At 28.6% G+C, this 13,679-nt stretch overlaps 1 long non-coding RNA gene across 2 annotated transcripts; it reads right to left on the reverse strand.

The window, feature by feature from the left end:
* Positions 1–4,243: 4,243 nt before the first annotated feature.
* Positions 4,244–8,615, reverse strand: LOC128559073 (uncharacterized). Of its 2 annotated transcripts, XR_008372120.1 has the most exons (4): positions 8,234–8,615; positions 6,998–7,133; positions 6,224–6,391; positions 4,244–5,740 (listed from the first exon to the last, which is right to left on the reverse strand). It is a non-coding gene; the product is annotated as an uncharacterized LOC128559073 (long non-coding RNA). The 2 variants fall into 2 exon arrangements; XR_008372119.1 differs by having other exon boundaries at positions 6,224–7,133.
* Between the last annotated feature and the right edge of the window lie 5,064 nt (positions 8,616–13,679).

Genomic DNA, 13,679 nt, shown 5'->3' on the forward strand with positions numbered 1-13,679 from the left:
AGCTGATGTATTCGAAAATTTTAGAAAACTATGTTTAGAGTACTACAAATTAGATCCTTGTCATTATTTTAGTAGCCCTGGTTTAGCTTGGGATGTAATGTTAAAAATGACTGGAATTAAGTTAGATTTAATAACTGATATTGATATGTATCTTTTTATTGAAAAGGGACTGAGAGGAGGAATAAGTTATATTTCAAACAGATACAGTAAAGGAAACAATAAATATATGAAAGATAATGATCCTAAACTTGACAGCAAATACATTATGTACCTCGACGCCAATAACCTTTACGGTTAGGCCATGTGTCAACCTTTGCCCTCTGGAAACTTTAAATTTATATCCGAAAAACAATTCAAGAAATTAATTGCAAAAAGGTAAAACTAACTTTATAGTTGGATGTGATCTTGAATATCCAAAAGAATAACATACTATACATAATGATTATCCTTTAGCTCCTGAAAAAATTAAAATACCAGATCAATGGCTTTCCAATTATAGTAAAAATGTTAAAACAGAATTTGAAATAGGAAAAAGTAATGTAAAAAATATTAGTTCCAACTTTAATGAAAAAACAAAATATGTTGTTCATTTTAAAAAATTTTGAACTATATACACAATTAGGGTTAAAAGTAACAAAACTACATAGAATATTTACTTTTGACGAAAGTCCTTGGTTAAAAAAGTATATTGATTTTAATACTCAAAAAAGATCTAAAGCAAAAAATTCATTTGAAAAGGACTTTTTTAAGTTGATGAACAACTCTGTATTCGGTAAGAAGAGGGAGAATTTACGCAAGAGAGTTAATATTAAATTAACTCATGATGAAAACCTTTTATTAAAATATATAGCCAAACCTTCATTTGTTAGTTCAACAATGTTTAACAAGAATTTGTTTGGTATTCATAGAATAAAAGAAAGTTTGTTATTAAACAGACCTTGTTATGTTGGAATGTGCATTCTAGATTTATCAAAATATTTAATGTATGATTTTCATTATAATTACATTAAGGAAAAGTACGAGGGTAATTGTAAATTACTATTCAGTGACACTGATTCATTATGTTAAATTAAAACCAAAGATGCATATGGGGATTTTTATAAGGACAAAGATTTAATTGATAATAGTGATTACGATAACAACTCAAAATTTTATTTCGACAATAATAAAAAAGTAACTGTAAAATTTAGAGTGAAGCTGCCGGCATTCCCATTGTTGAATTTGTTGGATTAAGAAGTAAAATGAATTAAAAAACTTGTTGTTAAGAAAACAATATTTCATAAAAATTACAAAGATACTTTGTTTAATTCAACCCGAAGTAATCACACCTTTAAAGTTATTCGTTCTGATAAGCATAATCTTTCCAGCTATGTTATAAATAAAACATCTTTATCATGTTATGATGATAAAAGATATATTCTTGATAATGGTATTGATACATTAGCTTATTCTTATATTAATTAAAACTTAAATTAAAACTTAAATAATAGAACCATAAATTGTTAACTGAATATTTTTACATCTTGATAACGGTATTGATACATTAGCTTATTCTTAAATTAATTAAAACTTAAATAATAGAACCATAAATTGTTAACTGAATATTTTTAACGTTTAAAGAATTAATATAAATAACATCATTTATTTTAAATTCATTAGCATAATTAATAGAAATTGATTCATTTTTTCTATTATTTTTTACATTATAACTTTGAAGAATTATATTTTCTTTATTTTTTAGTTGTAATTTAGCTTCTCCTTTATCTAATTTAATTGCATCAACAAGAATAATTAAAATGCAATTTTGTTTAATTGTTATATTATTACCATTTTGAACTAAACCAGGACTAGCATTTACAGTTTTCCATTGAAATAATCCACTATCGGTATCTTCGGTATAATATGTTAAGAAAAATGGAGGTTTTCTTATTAATTGTTTTTCTATTTGTCTTTCTATTTTATTTACTTTTTCATTTATATTATTGAATATTCCCATTATATAATTATTCCAGTTAAATAAAAACTAAAGTTTTAACTTAATAAAAACTAAAGATTAAACTCAAAGTCTGTTTCCATCATAAGATACATATTCATCCGATATGTAGAATCTGATGTAACTATCCGTCAAAAGCGTAAAATTTATTTCTGTAGATGATGAACTGTCATAAGGATGAATGTCAAACATTGTCCCTTGTTTTATATAAACTTTATTTTTTTTCTGATACATAGATATTGTTTTGTCCGATCCAATGTCAAAGTCCTCGGATACTATATTTACATTATCGATATATATACTAAGAAATGGATCAGCATTATCATTCCACCACCTAAATATAAAATGTGAAATTGGACTTTTATGGTTTTTATTCGGTTCCGCTTTAAACCCGGCCCCCGCTAATAAAGTCTTAATATCTATTATATAAATTCCGGTTTTTTCGACCACAAACACACCTTTTAAAAGTACATCTGGTACAACTAGTTTATATTCTTGGTTTGTGTTATAAAATCTTTATAATCTACGATAATTCCAGATCCTAATTCAAATGCATTTAAATAGTTCAAACCGGCCATATTTTCATATGTTGAATATATCCAGGCACCCCGACGGTCAAAATACTTTTTCATTTTTACGTATTCATAAAAACCGTATTTAAAACCTTGGATACTGCTTCATAAAAAACTGTTATATTCAAAAAGAAACACTTCACGTTTTACTTTTTATATTTCTTTTTCCAATTCTTCTTTTATTTTTTTGTCTTTCTTTTTAAGTTTAAGAATTACTTCAGCTAAATCATCAACTCGTTTTGTTGAAGCAACTTCAGAAGCAGACAAATTATCAACTGTATTCTTTGTTCTAGGTAATTGTGTTTCTTGTTTTAAGAAAATTTTTTTTACTTTTGTAATTTCTTCAGCATTAGTCGAAATTTCTTCAGCATTAGTGGTAATTTCTCCGACATTAGTGGTTATTGCTTTAGTATAAGCAGTAATTACTTGGGTATTAGCAGTGATTGATTCTCCTTGTTTAGCTGATATTTCAACTACAGAGTCTAGATCATTTGTGACCGTGACTGAGAAAATGGGTCCAGATGAGGAAATTTGACATTTTCAGGTTTTTGCATATTTAGAAAGTTTACTCATTCAGAAATAAATCCTGAAAATTTCAGATGAAAATCTTCAAAATTGTCAGTTTTATGACAGATTTTGTAACATAGATATTAAAAATAAGAACAGAACATTTCAGTTATTCTTTCTTTCTAGTTTATTTCTCACTTACTGGTAATGGCTAACAATTCTGAAATAAATTTATCTTCTGTAACAATTGTATGATATATATTAGACCCCTTCTTATTACACAAAATGATAATAAACTAAAATCTACAACAATTTCTATAAAAATATTTCTCAAATTGTGTTACCATGGCAACAAATATATTAAATTCCCTTTCTATGATAAAACTTTAAAAAAGACTTGTTCACTTAAAGTATGGACTTTAAAAAGTAAAATATTAGAAGGCCTATGTATTTATAAAAATATTCTGAAAATTTCACATGAAAATATTAAGAATGTTTGGTTTGATGACAAGTTTTTGTAGCATGGGTAATAACCATAAGAATAAGTTAGATTTGTCATTGTGTCTTTATAACTTGTCTTTTAGATACTGGTAATAAATGACTATTTTGGGAAAAATGAACCTTCTTTTACTATGAAATTTTATTCTTGTGATGCTTACTTAAAACACAAAAATACAGCTAATTAAAATCTTTCATATTTTATATGAAAACATTATTCAAATTGTGTTACCATGGCAACATATGCATTAAATTCCTTTTTCTACAATAGAACTTAAAAATAAAAGCTTAATTTGAAATAATGTTTCTTATAAGTTGAATATTCCGAAGTATATGTATTCGTAAGTAAAATTTGAAAATTTTATGTGAAAAGATATAAAATGTTTGGTTTTATGACAGATTTCGTAACACGGGTAATAACCACAAGAATAAACTATTTCAGTCCTTGTTTCTTCAGTTTGTGTTTTCACTTATTGGTAATCACTGGCTATTTTTAAATAGATGAATCTTCTTTACAAAGAATATTTAGATATTCACTTAAAGTGCAAACATCTAGCTGGCTAAAGTCCTTCACATTTTCTATAAAAACATTATTAAATTATGTTACCATGGCAACATATGCATTCGATTCTATTTTCTATAATAATACTTTAAAAAAAGAGCTAAATTTGGAAAAGTGTTTCAGATAACTTGAATATTATCAAGTGGTGTGTATTAAAAAATATTATCTCAAAATTCCATGTTAAAAAAATTAAAATGTTTTGTTTTATGACAGCGTTTGTAACATGAGTAATAACTATAAGAATAAGACATTTCTGTCATTGTTTCTTCATAACTTGCCTTTTACCTGTTGGTAATAAATGACTATTTTGAAATAAATGAAACATATATTACTACTGATTTTTTTATTGTTTATGCTTATTTTAAAGTAGAATACTAGAAAGTACAGCTAATTAAAAAATTTCCATATTTTCTAAGAAAATCGTGTTACCATGGCGACATATGTTTTAAATTCCCTTTTCCTACAATAATACCTAAAAACAAGAGCTTATTTTAAAAAAGTATTTCTAATAAGTTAAATATTTTAAAGTATAAGTATTCAGGAAAGAACTCTGAAAATTTCACATAAAAACTTTAAAATAACAAAACAAAAAAAGTAACAAAAGTAGTTATCGTAAGAATAAACATTTCAGTCATCCCTTTCCTCATAATCTGTTTTTTTTCACTGGCTAGTTATAACTGACAATACTGAAGAAAGTGAACATTCTTTTACCATTACATTATATACTGTAGATCCCTTATTGAAATACAAATCCATAATTTCAATGAAATATAATTTGAATTATGTTACCATGGCAACATACATACTAAATTCCTTTTTTCTAAAAATACTTTAATAATTAACACAATAGCTTAACTTTTGATGAAGGTTACACTGCTACAAGCTCTGGTGAAAAGTAAATATTTATTTCCAGCCAATACTTTAATGTAGGTAACTGAAACTACAACCTTTACTTGATGTTTAACCTTAACAGCTAAACACATCTATATGAACAGCAAAACAGGCTAAAGTGTTGTGTATTAAAACGTTTGAATTCTACAACAATTTCTATCTTTTATATTCACTTCCTTTTTTCAGTTCTCAGAAAAATCCTCGTCAATCACAATTTCAGTTTTCAGTTCAAGTGGTCTGGGACAAACAGAATCCTTTGACTTTTCAGACAAATACTATTCTCTTAGGAGTTCATACAGGTACCATTGTCAGGCTTGTGTCATTCCATGTCAGTAATATTCGTTTGGCAAGGGGGAGTATATTTTAGTAAGTTAACTGTCTCAACTGGACTGTCACTTTTAACACTAACAATCCAGGTGTTTCTGCAGACATGGTAAAGTGGTAATACTTAGTTATCTTCTTCAAAAGTTTAAAATATTGTGATAAGATATTTCTCCACTGGTAGAATGTGACAGGATTTAAATCATTGTTGACCAACTGTGCAATGTTATGACCTTTCTTTGATGACTGACACACTGTGTCAGCAATATCATGTATTATTAAAGGTCTCGGCATTCACCCTCCTCCACAGATTCTTCTAAATTCAAAAGTGCAAGTCAGATTCAAACTTTGCATGGTCTGTGATCATTGTTGAATATTCAATCGATCTGTGATATCCTGTAACAAATAAGTAAAACATTTTATTTTAAAAAATTAACCTGGGAGTCGCTTTATTTAATAAAAGCAGAGTTATCACTATTTGATAATAGATGATTCTTACAACCAATACTCTAAAATATTGACAGACTGACAACAGCGTGCTGTCAGTATATAAAATGTACTTTGTTTGTAAATTTTGATTACTGCAAATAGGATGTTCTAAAACACATTTTTTGCATTTACTGTGTTAACACTTAACCTGCTAAATTTGCAAAATGGACTACTCCATCTTAAATAGAGACAGTACCATTAATAGCTTATAGGGGGTTCTCATAGAAAATTTGCTGACTAAATATCAAACACTGCAGATCATGATCAGACTGCACAAATGTGCAGGTTGATCTTGATCTGCACTGGTTGCAAAGGCAGACATAGCTGCCTCATTTAGCCTAAGGGTTAAAAGTATACACTGTTTTAACAGCTATAAAAAATGGTTGTTACCTAGTAAAACTCTCCACAGACCATACCACAGCAAGATGTTATTTCTATTCTAGCTAGCAGCATTGTCAAAATGGAATACCAATACAGGTAGTGATGTACCATGCTCACAAGTTGTCTGCCCTTAACCAACTGAGTTTCTTTCATAAACAAGAGGAAACACTTGCCTTCCTGAAAAAAGATTTAAAAGTCTTTGGTAAAAGTATCTGTTATCTTCATGTATCTCAGGAACCTTTACAGCCTTCATTCTAATCCATATTCTTGGTGCAATAAAACTGGTAAAAAAATTCAATCACATCACAATTTCTAAGTCAAGAATGGGTTAATTAAATTTGAAAATAATCACATTACAATTAAACTAAATTACAATTAACTGATTTACTTCAAATAATTAATTAAAATTCCTATTATTTAGAACTCTTCTACAATTTAATGAGATATCAATTTATACACATGTACATGTAGTGTTAAGCATTCAAATTATCCATGTACTTATTGAGTGCCACAGACTTTTCTCAGGCTAATAGCCAATATAATGAAGACTTTTCACAAACTGATCCTCCTCAAAACCGGATTGTTGAAATGAAATTTCAATAATGCCAGTTTTGTCAGTTTAAGCCATTCAATAGTCATAGTACATGTACATACATTGTACAAATCATTAGTGTAGAAGTAGACTTATTTTGTATAGGCTCCAACAAAACTTAGACAGAGGTATAATTAAATAATATATTGCATTAAAATTATAATAGGAGCCATTAGCTGCATGTTACTTACCTGATTCCTCAAAGCACATCCAAAATATGTTACATTTTCTTCTGATCTTAAAGTAAACAGACCAATTTCCTGGCTGTTGTAGGGTATATGAACCAGCTGTAGTAGAATGAACCATCAAAGGAACAAGGAATATTATCTGAAAGAAGATATAATACATGTACTGTAAACATCACTAAAAATCAAAAACTGAATACTTAATTAATAATGTGATTGTGAAAGGTTTCATTAACTTACCACAAAATACTATAAAAGTTATTATACTATGAATCTATTTTTTAAAGGATCATAAATTGTTTTACACACAGCAAGGCTCAAAAATTTAAAAAATAAAAAGATTTTCATTATATAACATAAATTCCCACTATCCATATTACAATCATCCTGTTACAAAACATTCTGAATCAACAATAATGGAAAGAGAGTAGTCACCAGACAGAAATAACATGACTTATGAGACCCACAGCAAAAACAGTTACCATTTTATAAATGGAAGCGTCTAGACATCCGGTAACCAGAAACCTATATATAGCCAGTGTTTTAGCCAACCGGTAACAGGACGCCTAGCCTATCTTATCCTGTAGGGGTTTCTAGGCGTCTGGTAATCAATTTTAAAATATTGTCTGAATAAGCCTTACATGTGAATATTCAAACCTTAGTATGCAAAAAAATATATGATACAATAAATTTATTCATTACAGTATTCATATATAAAATGATCGCCGAACAGCTAGAAAAACATTCGCGGAGAGGCTAGTCGTCTTGTTGCCGGACAGCTAGAATGCAGGGTAGGCGTCTGGTTACCGGACAACTACATATTTCCTTTTAAAATACCTTTGCTACTGCTGTGAGAGGGGAATTTTCGAGAAATGATGTGAAATAGGCAGGCATCTATAAGACTGCATCAAATTTATTAATTATCATAGCTACATGTATTTTGTATTTTTCCATACTAATGCTTACTATGGACAATGAAATAATTTGTTGAATCCTGGTCACCTTGAGTAAGAAGCTGCCTGCCTTCAATAATCTTTGTGACAACCCAACTGGCCATTTTATATTAAATACACAGGCATAATGAAATCATCTGTGTTTAGTGGCCAGCCACAAGATAAATTTCATAAATTTCTCTCGGTATGTTTTGGATTCACTTCCGGGTAAAAAGACAGACTTATTTCAGTGAAAGTTTAAAATATTTTAGAGAATCTACATTAACAACTGTTTATAAACAGTACTTACCAAATCAGTAAACAGTACTACAAGTCTCAGATCCCTTCATCGTTGAACAAAAGGCAGTTAAACAAAAGTAAACTTCACATGCTTCCCTGATAAAATCCGAAACCGGAAACATACAGTAGCGAAGGGGAAACAACTGATTTTGAACGAAGTATTTTGTCTCAGGCGTAATACCACTATTTATTTACAGGTCTGATGTCTAAATATTCTTTCTGTAGTAGGCTGTCATCAATCATGTAACAAGCAGTCGTACTTTAACGGTCAAACTTTTGCTAATTAAAACATGTGTAAGAAAGCTGCGCGCGTAAACTTGGCGCAACTTTAAACGTCGTTTCTCGATATTACGTCATGCCGCATCTGGACCGGTTTTCAAAGACGACGTCACATTTTTATGTTCTTCAACTTTAGCATTAAATTCGTTGATATCTTTTTGTTGGTAATTAAATTGCTAAGGAATTACAAGAAAAGAATAACATTAAAAATAATAATGATAAAGAGGAGGATATTAATATAAGATTAAATAGATTATTGTCAGGATCTGGGACTTCAGCTCAGCGTAAACGTATTAACAGATTAATTTATAAAAAATAAAATAATATATAATATATACATGTTTAGAACAAAACAATATTGTGAAAGATACGAACTGACTCCTATTCAATTAGATACAGCTTTAATATCTGTCTTGGGAAATAATGTTAATCAACAAAAAACGGGTATCACTTTACAATTAATGATAGAAGCTCATATTTTGATTGGTTTAATTGTTATTTTGAAGTAAGTTTTAAAGTAAATAAGCTTGCTAATGGTAATAATTATGCTGATGGAGATCAAATTGCTTTAATTAATAATGCCGCTTCATTAATTGATCAGTTAGTGGTTAAACAAAATGGAAAAATTGTTTATGATTGTAATAATTTATACAAAGTAATAAATGTAAAAAATTTAGTTGAACTATCTAATGATTATGCAGAATCAACTGGAACAAATGAGTTTATTTATTTAGAAGCTGCTGGTACTGCTGCTGATGATGATAATAAAGGTTTCAAATTTAGAAAGGAATAAATCCAAGGTGGTAAAGAGGTAAATGCTAAAATTCCATTAGATAATTATTCATTTTTTCAGGGTTTAGAAACTAATATTTTACCTCCAAGTCAAATTCAAATAACATTGCAGCTGACAGATGATGATGAATTAATTTTTAGAGCTAATGCTGCTGATGCTGGTAGAGTAATTGTAACAAAATTAATTCTATGGGTTCCACGTTTAATTTTCAATGAATTTTGACTTAATCTAATTGCTGAAAGATTTACCAAAAGCAAGATGGCCATACCTTCGGAAAATGATGACGCAATCAACTGATTCACAACAGATTAATACAACTTTTAGAATAACAACTGGTGTAACAAAACCACAACATGTATTTGTTTATTTACAACGACCTGATAAAAGTAATTCACAAGAACATAACCCACATTTATTAGATACATTTAGAGTTAATGCAGCAAATGATAATTGCACTTTGAGCTCCTGTCGTCTTGAAGTTGGTAATGGTGTTTTTTATCCAGAAATAGAATACACAAGTATATCAAGAATATATGATGATGTAATTAATTATTATTATAAACAAAATAACAAAACTACTGGAAGTCTCTTAAATAGATTTAATTTTCAAAGTTTGTTTTGATTGTTCATTTTAACTAAGAATATAAAAAGGAAGTAATAACAGAAGATCCTAAGCATGTTACATTACACTTTCGTTTAAATACACTTCCCGCTGCAAGATATCGTATTTACGCAATTGTATTATATGAGGAAACAGTTGAAATAAATACTATTGGAAATGAACTTGTTATTGTTTAAAAATAAATTAAATATAAATTATATATAATGGTATCAAATTATATTGAATATAAAGTTAACCTAACAAATGGACAAATGAAACAATTAGCACAAGCTTATAATAATAAAATTCCACATACTTTTAGATTAAAACATGAACAATTACGTGGAAACTTTCCTTTACTTTTAACAAAAACACAAATTAATCAAATTGAAAAGTCTATTAGAAATAAGAAGGGATTAGAAATTACAATTTCAAAAAAACAAATGTCCAGTCAAGGTCAAAATGGTGGATTTTTAGGAGCTTTGGCTGGTTTGTTAGGAAAAACAATTCTTCCAATGGCAGCAAAAATAGCTCCAAAAATATTAGCCCCTCTAGGCATCGGCGCCCTCTCTGGGTTAGCCAGTACCGGTGTTAGTAAGTTGCTTGGGAATGGTATGATTTCGGTAGCTAATGATAAGAGAAATATGATATCACCATATCTTACACCTAATCAAAGAAAGCAACTAGTAGGGTCTGGAGTGATTAAATTAACATAAAAACAGAGAATAAATGGCGGCCTTTTGGGTATGCTGGCTGCTAGTCTAGGAATACATTTGATTACATCTTTGTTGAGTGGAAAAGGACATGGTCAGGGTATACAGATTGATTCTCAGAAAAGACCTTACAGACGAATTCCTATAGTAGAAAAAACATAAAATTTATAAACAAACCTATTTCTAACTTTGAAATTGAACAATGGGTAAAATAACTCGGTATAATAAACTTTAGGGGTGTATTTAGTAGAAATAATTTACCAAAATCAAAGTTGAATAATGAATGTGGAATTATAAATTTAGACGACTCTGTTGGACCTGGAACACATTGGGTTTGTTACTTTAATACTTTGTACTTTGACCCATTTGGGCTTCCTCCGCCGAAGGAGGTAATTAAGTATATACCAAATGTAAAATACAACAGTGTTCAATATCAAGACAAAACAAGTACACTCTGTGGATATTATTGTTTATTTTTCATTAAAATGTTACAAGACAAAGTACCGTTGTATAATTTACTGTATAAAATACTAAAAGTTAATAATGTAAAACAAAATGAACAAACTATTATAAATTACAATATGTCTGTAAATCTTCCGAAGGGAAGTATAGTACAAATCTGTGTTGATATTTTACTCTTTATTTCAACCTCCTGCGGGAAAGTGTGAAATAAAGAGTTATTATAAAAAAGAAACAAGAGGTTAAGTGAGGTTAAACTGACCCTGTTTTCGTGGTAGGATTTTGATAAATATTTGGTGGAAGTGTTTAATCATATTTTACTATAGGTTTTCATATAGTACTATGAAAACTTGTTTATTTTTTGGTTTTTTAATTGCTTGACTTTGGGTTTTTTTAGAAGTGGTCAAAAGGTTAAATGGGGTCAGATTGACCTAGAAGCGCTATTTTACATTACTACTAAGTCAGTTAAAAACATTACCTGGAATTAAGGAGCAATTAGCGTTACTAGGTGATGAAATGAAAGACATACAAACATACCAGGGTTTACCACAGCTATTCCAAGAACCGCAACCAATTACAGGGTCTCCTGGAAAAGTTGAAAAATCTAAAAGACAACAAGAATATATACCAATAGATTTGGGGGATAAACCTGTTAGATGGATACCTGGAGATAAATTAAAAGAATTAGAAGATTATGGAAGAGAAAAGATGGGAATAACTGAAACAACTGATGATACAACTGAAGAATCAGAAGAAGAAGAATTGGGAGCAAGACCAAAAGAATTTGATCCGGAGGTATTAAATAAAGAAATTGATTTAGATATTTTAGGTGAAAAATATAATACACCACAAGAAGTGTTTGAATTTTTTCACACCGAATCTGAAATTCCTGATAAAATAATGACTAGAAAAGAAGTAGAGAAGGTCATAGAAAGAGTATCAAAGGATATAAAAAATTGGGTAATGAATCTGGTGCAATAACTAGAAAGTAAAACCGCACAAATCTCGATTTAAAGCAAAAGGAAGCAATTATAGCTGAGTCGGATAATTAAAAAAAATATAGAGAAACCATTAGAGATATTCTAAAACAAGGAAAATATATGGGAAAAGGAATAAGATATCATAATCAAAAACAAAGTTTTCTTAAAGAACCAAAGGTTCTGAATCCGTATAAAATTTCACCAAATGGACATTATGGTAATTTCATTATTAACTTAAATAAACTTTACGGACAAAACAAATTAATTGCTAAGGATCAAAGAACCGGAAAAGAAGTAATTAACACTAATGTAGATAATGATTTGATTGATCTAATTAATAAAAGATATAATAATAAGAAAAACATTCAATTCATTCTAGAAAAATATTCAAAGAATTGACAGAAAAGTCAGGATTACCTATCAATAAAAGATCTATGAAATTTAAAAAGGTAATTAGAGGACAGGGTTATGACGTTTGTCCATGTAATCCAGAAGAACTGATTAATGACTTGGAGTTAATATGTGGTTCAATTGAGGCTGGAAATAATAATGAAGAACTAAAAAATGAAGGTATTAGTATAATTGATGAATTATTAAAAAAGAATGAATTGTTACCAAAAGAACATGAAATGTTATATAAAAAATATTTTTCTTGAATATAAATGGAACAAAAAATAGTATTAAGTTCTGAAAAAGTTAAAGATAATAAAAAAAACTCCGAGTTTACAATCAGATTTAGTCGCCCTTTAATTTTAGATAAAAATAAAACTTATGCTGTTGGTTTGGATAGTATTAACTCTATGACTTACTCTTGGCATAATATTAGTGATGAATATGATAATAAAAGAATTCGTTATAATAATGGTAAGGATTGGAAAGATATTATATTTACAAATGGTTTTTACAGTTACACAGATATTAATAATTATATAAGGGAAACATTAATAAGTAATGGTGATTATGAATTTGATAAATCAAACATTGCTCCAATAAGTTTGGAATTTGATTTAAGTAGTTTTAAAATATTAATTTCAATTAAAGATAATTTTTTGTTGGATTTAAGAATGTCAAATTTTCATACATTGCTTGGATTTGAGAAAAAAAGCGTTGAGAAATACTGAATGGGGAACTTCAACACCAAATATAACTAACTCTGTGGATACAATTTACATTCATTGTGATTTTATTGATAATTCACTTGTTGGTGGTAATTTTAGTGATATTATCTATGCTTTTAGTACTGCAGATTTAACAAGAGCTTATCCATTTACAAAAGAACCACAAAGAGTTGGATATTCTGAAATTAATAGATATATTATAAATTCAATAAGAATATATATTACAGACATATTTGGTAGAATAATTAATTTTAATGGGGTTGAAACAAGTTTTACACTAATATTAAAAGAAATATGGAATTATAAATTTTAGTTTTATATAATTTACAAGAAAGTTTATGACAAAAATAAAGGAATATTTATTTATGCTGATGCTCACACAGGAGAAGAAAATCTACACGGCTCAGGTATCTTTCGTATTTGACACACAGTCTGTGCGAAAAGTAAATAGTATAACAAATAGTGCTGAAAATACTGATGTAAATTTTAAATATACATGGAAACCTGAGAAAA

This window comes from Mercenaria mercenaria, chromosome 8 (assembly GCF_021730395.1).
Source record: "Mercenaria mercenaria strain notata chromosome 8, MADL_Memer_1, whole genome shotgun sequence".
In the NCBI taxonomy this organism is placed as follows: domain Eukaryota; kingdom Metazoa; phylum Mollusca; class Bivalvia; order Venerida; family Veneridae; genus Mercenaria; species Mercenaria mercenaria.